The 8,844-nt window shown below is 44.5% G+C and overlaps 1 long non-coding RNA gene across 1 annotated transcript; it reads left to right on the top strand.

Moving 5' to 3' along the window:
* The first annotated feature begins 2,733 nt into the window (after positions 1–2,733).
* On the top strand, positions 2,734–4,428 carry LOC120393262. The gene is made up of 3 exons (XR_005591978.1): positions 2,734–2,792; positions 3,245–3,379; positions 4,380–4,428. It is a non-coding gene; the product is annotated as an uncharacterized LOC120393262 (long non-coding RNA).
* Positions 4,429–8,844: the final 4,416 nt, after the last annotated feature.

Genomic DNA, 8,844 nt, shown 5'->3' with positions numbered 1-8,844 from the left:
CGGTCACTTGAACGAAAGAAGCATCACTCTCAGATCTCCTTAACATTTGGGCTTTTATCCTCTTTCTGGGCTAGAGAGGGCAAGATAATCACAAAAACTTGGGCAGACCAAGCAGGGATGCACACATACATAAGACCCAACATATTCCCCTGGTAGGAGTTAGCACCTAGTTGTCATGGCGATTGTGGTACAGCTTTCATTATGGCATCACCGGGCTCACACATAGCTACTGGGGCACTGAGCTCAAGTCAGTGCTCAACTTGGCCTCTGGGAGAACTGGTTGGCGCTGAGGATATTTCAATCAGTGTGAGACTTGGCAGACAGGCCTGTGATAGAAGTAAGTGAATTTTTTCAGATGGCCAATGTAACACAGCAGTGTAAGCTATATACTAATTGAGTTGTGGTTTCACAGGGGTCTCAGACTAGTTAGGGAGTTCTTAAAACATTTCTTCTGTCCTTGTCAAGCTACACTATGCCCATGTAACACACAAGGAATAAATACAAGCTTGTAACTCAGCATGTGAGCAATTTTAGCAGAATGTCCACTGGCATGGTGAGTCCAACTATAGTATAGTCAGTCAGAGTTCTCTGCTCACTGATACATTTGGACAATAAAATCCAAAATCCCATTGACTTTAATCAGATTGTGGCTTTCAGAAAATGTCCACATGGTGGGTCTGTGGGGGGGAGGGGGAGCTGTACTACATCTGGAGATTCAGCAGGAATTCTCACTCATTTGGGCTCTGGTGGGTAGATTCGGGATTAAGCAAAACTCCTCACTCACTTCAGGCATTGATTAACATTAATTTTGGCAATCCTCGACCTTTGAGGTGTCTCACTTTATTCATCCTGAAAACGGGGATAATGGTAAGTATTTAAAAAGTTATGAATTAATTATTCTTTGGCATTTTGAGGTCCTTGAAAGCACAATGTTTTGTTATCTAAGGGGCTAATTCCAAACCAATTGCATTCATTCAATGGTGATCCTATGGACTCCAGTGAACTTTCAATCACACCCTTAGTGTAGAAAATGTTATTAATATCATCTATATTTATTCACAGAAACAGAAAGTGATTTCTTTCATAGCTGATAAATATCCTAATATCATCACTGAGTCTCTGTTTATCCATCTTTAAAACAGAGATAATAGTTACCTACTCCACAGTGTACATTCTGGCTTAATAATTGTTGCCACTTTTAAGAATCTTGGAAGCAAGTTAGTTGCTAGCTGAGTGCAGGCACTTTGACTAGTATCAAAAAAGTCCTTCTTGAAAAGTTCGGTCTTTAAGGACATTTATCAATATTTCCTTAAAGACACCAACCCTTTTGTAAGTTCCTATTGGGCTTTGACTGGACTAGTCTCTAGAGAGGGCACTATGATCACAAAGGCTTGTGTAGGCAGGGCAAGGCTGTATGTCCATTGCCCTTTTATGGAGATCAGACCTGGTTGGCATGGCACACCCCTCATTATGAAGTCCCCTGGCCCAAGACCAGCCATCAGTGCATTCAGCTCAGGTCAGTGCTCAGCTTTGTATCAGGAAGAGCTGATTAGTGGGTTGCTGAATTGTAGCTATTTTAGAAGTTCTGCCCGCTTCCTGGGTTAGGGATTTCAGACATACTCATGAGATACCTAAGGCAGCTCCTAGATGATCTGAGGGCAGCACCCTGTGTATTATCCAGTTCTGTGGTGCATGATGGGTACATCTGGGAAAGGACTGGTCAAAGAGCACATGCTGGAATGCAGCCCCTAGGGCTGCATATGATGACGTTTCTTTACATAAGGGCTCTGGGAGAGTTAACGGCCACAGCGAGGCAGAGGAGTTATTTCACTCTTGGTTGAAAATGCTGGTTTGTCATTTATTTTGTGGGACATTAACTGAATTGAAAAAGCAGCTGGTGTGTGGGGTAAAGAAGCTACATGACTTTCCAAGGGCTACCAGCCTAATTTTGGACTTCTCCTGAAGGAACTAGCAGAGCAGTCTATTGTCACACTTGCTCACTGGGGGCTTCTGAAGAGAAGGATTTCCATATTTCTGTTGTATGAGAGATATGGAAACAGTTTGACTACCAGGCCCAGCTGCACAAATCACATCATTGCTGGATAAATTCCTGTCCTGTGTCATTTATGAGGCGATAATCACCTGGGGGAAAGTCCTTCGAATGTCGATTCTAATCCCTTCCCTAGCTAGTGATCAAAGGTTTGTATGTATTACCAATCACCAGAGCATCTATGGATTTTGCTCCTGCAGAGTACAGTGATAATAAAACAAGATGACAGTCATGATGAGAAACGTACCCTTTCCTGAGTAGCTTCCTTGCTGATCAGGTTTGGGTGGAATTTGGCTGATCATCGACTCTACCCCTCCTACCCCCACCCACATCATTTCAGATTCTCCACTATATGAATCTCCCATCAATTCAACTAACTCCATTCTTCTTTATCTATTCTCCATGGACCATCAGAAGTAAACACAGCCCTTTCTGATGGTTTGAAGAAATAAACTCAGTACAAAGCAAAGCAGTATCGAGAAAGTACATGAAAGGGAACTCTCTTACAAGATCATCTACAGTGTGGAAAATAGAGAATACACTCATTTAAATCATTTCTCAAGATCTCCAGTGATGGAACCTCAATTCCTATTCTAGGCAATTTACTCCTTTTGTCAGAGATTGCCGTTTAACTCCCTAGAAAATTTGATTAATGTCTAGTGTGAATGTCTCTTTTTATCCAGTTACAATCGGAGTACCATCAGAGGAGGATGGATTACGTGAAATCAACGCTGGATTCTTGGTAAGAAAAGAGTTTTGCATTACACACATTATATCGTGTGGGCGGTCGGGAAAGATGAGCGTCAAAGTCGCATAGTTGAGCCAACAGTCTCCGAATGGCACAGAGGCTGACAGCTTCCCAGATAACCCTGCAGGCAGCTCTTAGTATAGAACGAATCATGTCTCCTTCTTAATCTGTCTCCTTCTTAATCTCTTGACTGTTGTGTTGCTGAATGTCTGGGTTCCTCTCAGAGATCCCGTTCCTCAAGATCCTTTTTCTAGGTACCTGAAAGGTGCATTAAGCCACTATTTTCAATGGGGTTTCCGTTCAATATTAGAGTCAGCAATGATTTAGCTCCTCTACTCTTCACTGTTTTCCTTCTAGCACTGTCCCTAAATTGCTGTGCTTATTGATACTTTATTATTATTATCGGGAACTCACTACTAATATTTTGTTGTTTCCATTTTATTTAGGATGAAGGCGCCATCGAGGGCCAGACCCCATCTCCGCAGTAAATTTGCTGCATCCCTCTGGCCCCTCACTGCCTTCTTTATGCCCAGTGAAGGCTCCTTATATGCCACAAAGGCATATCAAGCCTCATTCAGCAGGTAATTCTGGGATCAGCTTCCTCCTCCCCTGAGTATCCAGCACTTCGGGGAGCCGAACTCCCACCATTCGGAAAGTGTGGATGCAGCAGTCATTGAAAAACACTTCCCACAGACAGAGATCTCTATCCTGCCTAGACCCCAGTCAAGTCTGGGTTTAAAATACTCTGGGAGGGCTCAGGCCCTCAGCATTGGACTCGCTTTTCAAGTGATGAGGCTCCTCTTCAAAGAGGAGAAAGAAGGGAGTCAGGGACAGAAAATGAAGTACTCGCATCTCTAGGTTGATGACAGTTTCACTGTTTGTGTTTCACTGTAGACTGTAGGGCAGGCTCAAGGTGAGGAAGACAACTACTATGTTGTCAGGGTCTTTATCAAGCCATTTCTACTGTCCAGTCTAGGGAAGGAGCAACAGACAGTTCCTTTAAAGAGCCCAATAATCACTTGTAAGGAGAATATTCCTTAAGATTCAATGCCTCTGAGTAACGTCCTACCTCCTCCCTGATGAGATGGAGTTTTCTCCCTTTGTGACCAAGAGCAACAACAATAGCTCACAGATGTTAAGGTCAGAAGGGATCATCGTGATCTGACCTCATGCACATTGCAGGCCACAGAACCGCAGCAACCCACTCCTGTAATAGGCCCCTAATCTCTGACTGAGTTACTAAGGTGTGATGGAACAAAGCACCTGCTGTGATGGCTGAAGGCCATGGAGGGGTTAGGCAGCCATTGGAGAGGAACACCAGTGAGTCTCTCGCCCAATGACGTGATATGAGACTTTGGAGATACTTAGGAGATGGGTTTCCAAAATAGGCTTTGATATTTCTGCTAGTTAATAAAATACAGCTTTCATTGGAAAACGGAAGGAAATTGGATTAACAGGGATCTTACTGGGAGGTGGGATCATGTGGTGTTGTTAACATGGATCATATCATATGGGAAGCAGGAGATAGAGAAGGGAATTGCTCCTGATGCTAATATTTCCTTGTCGTTCATTTTATTTTAGGATGAGTGCTCCCTCCTGGGCCTCTTTAAGAAATGACCTTCCTTTTCCTGCCCCCGGTCTGTCAGAGGCACAGATCTACAGCCAGTACATAGCTTTGCTGGAAGAGAGTGGACCCTCTGCCAGAGAGTGAGCATTAGGATTCTTTGTCTGTGTGCACATGGAGAGGGAGGGCAAGTGGGTAGATGTACATATACATACAAGGTTTTGAGTGCAGACATGGAATACGGTTGCCACCCTTCTAAAAAAATGCACTCACAAGACAAATTCTCTGCAGTTGTTTTAGGAAAGATGGGGTTTTGTCTGACCACCAACAGGCCCCAACCATTCTTCCTCCTCTTAACATCTTCTTGCAATGCAAACAGTCCTTTTCCTCCCTCCCAACCTCATCCTGCTACTATCTGTGTAGTGATAGTCCTATTCTCTCCTATCCCTTTCCTTTGCTGAGTGGGAAATGTCTTTTTTTTATTATATCATTTGTGCAATGCTTCGATGGCTCAGTCATTGCTATGGCAAACAAGTTAACTGCCAATGTCTGCAGTTGGATCTGCCCTGTTCCTTACTATCCTGAATAACTAAGAACTGAAAAGGAGAGTTAGGTGGAGGAGTTTGAACAAAAATGGTAGCATCCAAGAAACAACTATGGAATCTTTCAATTAATATCCGCTGGGGAAGATTACAGGATTGTCTGTGAGCTTGTAGCTACAGGCCAGGGAGGGTGGAGGAGCTGTGAACACCCTGAATTTGCACAGAGTCAGAGGGTGCCCCTAAAGGGACAATGTGGCAAGTGAGCTCTAGATGACGAGGAGCAGAAATAAAAACATGTCAACTCTTAAATGTGGTGTGGACTTCCATGACTCACACCTCTCATGCCTCACTTTAGCCCATTGAATGGTGGGGTTCGGAAAGAAGAATGGAGAGGGCTGGGAACTGGCCAGCAGCACCATGGGAGAATGCAATAATTGCCGTTAATTTTACAGACACCCCAGCTTGGTCCACTCTTAATGTCAAGTCCCTCTGAAGGACAAGCTATTGAGCTCAAACCATGTCCCCCGATCTCCTCAATTCGGTAGCAGCTGTCTTCCCCATCTAATGAATGCCTTCTCTCTTTTTTCAGCAACTCTGCGCAGCCAAAGAGCAGCCATATTACTTCCTCTCCTTTCAGAGGGTCAGGAGGTAAGTGATTTCTACAGTTCTCTAGGGGAGGATTGAACTGGATGACTGAATGTGCTGTTTGCTGCACCTTCTTGCATTTTTCAGAGGATGTCTTTTTTTAGCAGCAGCAGCATTCAGTTTGCTGAACGATTATGAAACATTTAGTGCTTCTTAAAATCTCCTTGTGCCTCTTTGGAGGCCACATCCTGCATTTCCAGCCACAACAAACTAGAACTATATTTCAGAGAAGACAAAGAGGATGAAATGTTGACTGTGTGACCCACTGCCATTATACTATAGGGGGAGGTGGAAGAGAACTTGCAAACATCCAACCCCACAGCTTGACATGCCCTCCACAGCAGTTCTCTATTCCCATGCTAGGCAGCTACCACCAGTGGCCATTTGGAGACAGACAAATCTGTCTGCTTGCAGGAGATGCAACATAATTAGTATCAAACCAGCCTCACTTTTCTCAGCATTGTTTCCTTCCTTACACTGCCAGGATTGGTTTTGCTCTAAAGAGAAGTGATGCTTTACAACCAAATCACTAAGGGTGTTTGGTACACATGAGATGTAAATAGTATAAGAAAGAGCAAACCATCTTTTGCTGAGTTATTATGGGCAGGGATAACTGAGAAATATGTACAGTCATTAATGAAGATGAGAATGAGGAATTCAGCACTTCAGTCACTAAGGTGATTTCTTTTTCTAACACCACTTTAGAATCAAGGGAGCTGCGTGAGCGCCTGTAGGTCTTCTAGGCGGAGAATTATACCAAGTGAATGTGTCAACATTTGAGAAGGAACCCCTCTCCCAAAACACTTGATGTTTAGCAGACTAATATACTTCTAGGTTGTGTGACATTAACTCTGCTTTCCCTTCTCTTTCAGGCTCCTCATGGAAATCCATGGGTCCAGCCCGCCTTTAAAGTAAGTAGCAATGACTGGTGCCCAAGGGGAGGGAGAGAGGATGTAAAAGATCAAGCAGGATCCTATTTCTTCCTGGGTCCCACAGCCAAGGGACATTCCAACTCTCTCTCAGATCATCTCTTTTCCCAGTTTCCAGCAGGTCATCTTCATGGAATGCTCTCCCCAGTTCATTGAAACACAGTAGAGAGGCTTCCATCAGGGTTTTTATTCCTATCCTTTTCTAAATATTGTCTCAGAGGAGGCTGTTGTACCATAGCTGGTTATAGTTCTATGGGTATCTATACACCACACAGTGCTAATACCATGGGGAATGGCCTTTGTACAAAGAAATCCATTTAAAATAGAAGGAAAAGCCATTTGTCCCTGATGTCTCATCATAGCAAAGACTCTGAAACTTCCTTCTTTTTAAAGCTATTACTAAGTTCCTGTTTGTTGCTTTTTGTCTTCCCAGCAGTCACCAGATGAGAGACTACACACCACCAGGGATGGTCCCCGTGGCCATGCCGTTTCAAATTCCACCACATGATGTCTGGCAGGTAAACTATACTGCAGTTCTGAGCCTTCCTGCAAACTCTATACTATACCAGCACAAAGAAACAGCTGCTATCGGGATCAAAATCCATCTGCATTCTCTCCGTTCAAAACCAGTGCTACTGGACGGCATCAGTCGTGTTAGTCTGTAGCCGCAAAAGAACAGGAGTACTTGTGGCACCTTAGAGACTAACACATTTACTTGAGCATAACCTTTTGTGGGTTACAGCCCACTTCATCGGATTCATGAGGTGGAAAATACAGTAGGAAGATAGATATAGATATATATTCAAAGAGAAGAAAAAACTTTTTGTAGTGGTAATCAAAATGGTCTATTTGCAGCAGTGGACAAGAAGTTGTGAAGACCAGTGTTTGTGTGGGTGGGGTGGGGGGGGGAGAGAATAAACATGGGGAAATTGTTTTACCTTGTGTAATGACCCATCCACTCCCAGTCTTTATTTAAGCCTTATTTAATGATTTGTGTCCATTTCTTCTTTTCCGTAGAGACTGTCCGGTTTGGCCAATGTACATGGCAGAGGGACACTGCTGGCACATGATGGCATATATCATATTGGTAGATGTGCAGGTGAACGAGCCTCTGATAGTGTGGCTGATGTGATTAGGTCCTATGATGTTTCCCCTGAGTAGATATGTGGACAGAGAGTTGGCAAGGGGCTTTGTTGCAAGGATAGGTTCCTGGCTGAGGGTGTGTGTCGTGTGGTCTGCGGTTGCTGGTGAGAATTTGCTTCAGGTTCGGGAGCTGACTGCAAGCAAAGACTGGCCTGTCTCCCAAGATCTGTGAGAGTGGTGGATCATCCTTCAGGATAGCTTGTAGATCCTTGATGATGTGCTGGAGAGGTTTTAGTTGAGGAATAATGGGGCGGCTACTGGTGTTCTCTTACTTCCTTTGTTGGTTCTGTCCTGTAGTAGGTGACTTCTGGGTACTCTTCTGGCTCTGTTTATCTGTTTCTTCACTTCAGCAGGTGGGTATTGTAGTTATAAGAACACTTGATAGAGATCTTGTAGGTTTTTGTCTCTGTCTGATGGGTTGGAGCAAATGCGATTGTATCGTAGAGCTTGGCTGTAGACAATGGATCGTGTGGTGTGGTCTGGAGGCATGTAGGTAAGTAGAGCGCTCCGTAGGTTTCCGGTATAGGGCGGTGTTTATGTGACCATCGCTTATTAACCCTGTAGCGTCCAGGAAGTGGATCTCTTGTGTGGACTGGTACAGGCTGAGATTGATGGTGGGGTGGAAATTGTTGAAATCCTGGTGGAATTGCTCAAGGGCTTCTTTTCCATGGGTCCAGATGCTGAAGATGTCATCAACGTAGCGCAAGTAGAGCAGGGGCATTAGGGGACGAGAGCTGAGGAAGCGTTGTTCTAAGTCAGCCATAAAAATGTTGGCATACTGTGGGGCCATGCGGGTCCCCATAGCAGTGCCGCTGATTGGAAGGTATATGTTGTCCCCAAATGTGAAATAGTTTTGGGTGAGGACAAAGTCACAAAGTTCGCCACCAGGTTTGCCGTGACTTAGAACAAGCGCAAGGAAAGCAGGGGCGTTAGGAGAGAGCTGAGGAAGCGTTGTTCTAAGTCACGGCAAACATGGGGGCCGAACTTTGTGGCTTTTTCCTCACCCATAACTATTTCACATTTTGGGACAACATATCCCTTCCAATCAGCGGCACTGCTCTGGGGATCTACAACCTCTCCTGAAGGACGATCCATCACTCTCACAGATCTTGGGAGACAGGACAGTCCTGGCTTACAGACAGCCCCTCAACCTGAAGCAAATTCTCACCAGCAACCACAGACCACACAACAAAAACACTAACCCGGGAACCTATCCCTGCAAC

Source organism: Mauremys reevesii, unplaced genomic scaffold (genome assembly GCF_016161935.1).
Source record: "Mauremys reevesii isolate NIE-2019 unplaced genomic scaffold, ASM1616193v1 Contig171, whole genome shotgun sequence".
In the NCBI taxonomy this organism is placed as follows: domain Eukaryota; kingdom Metazoa; phylum Chordata; order Testudines; family Geoemydidae; genus Mauremys; species Mauremys reevesii.
Note: the sequence above shows the minus strand (reverse complement) of the source record. Positions and strands in the feature narration are given on the sequence as shown.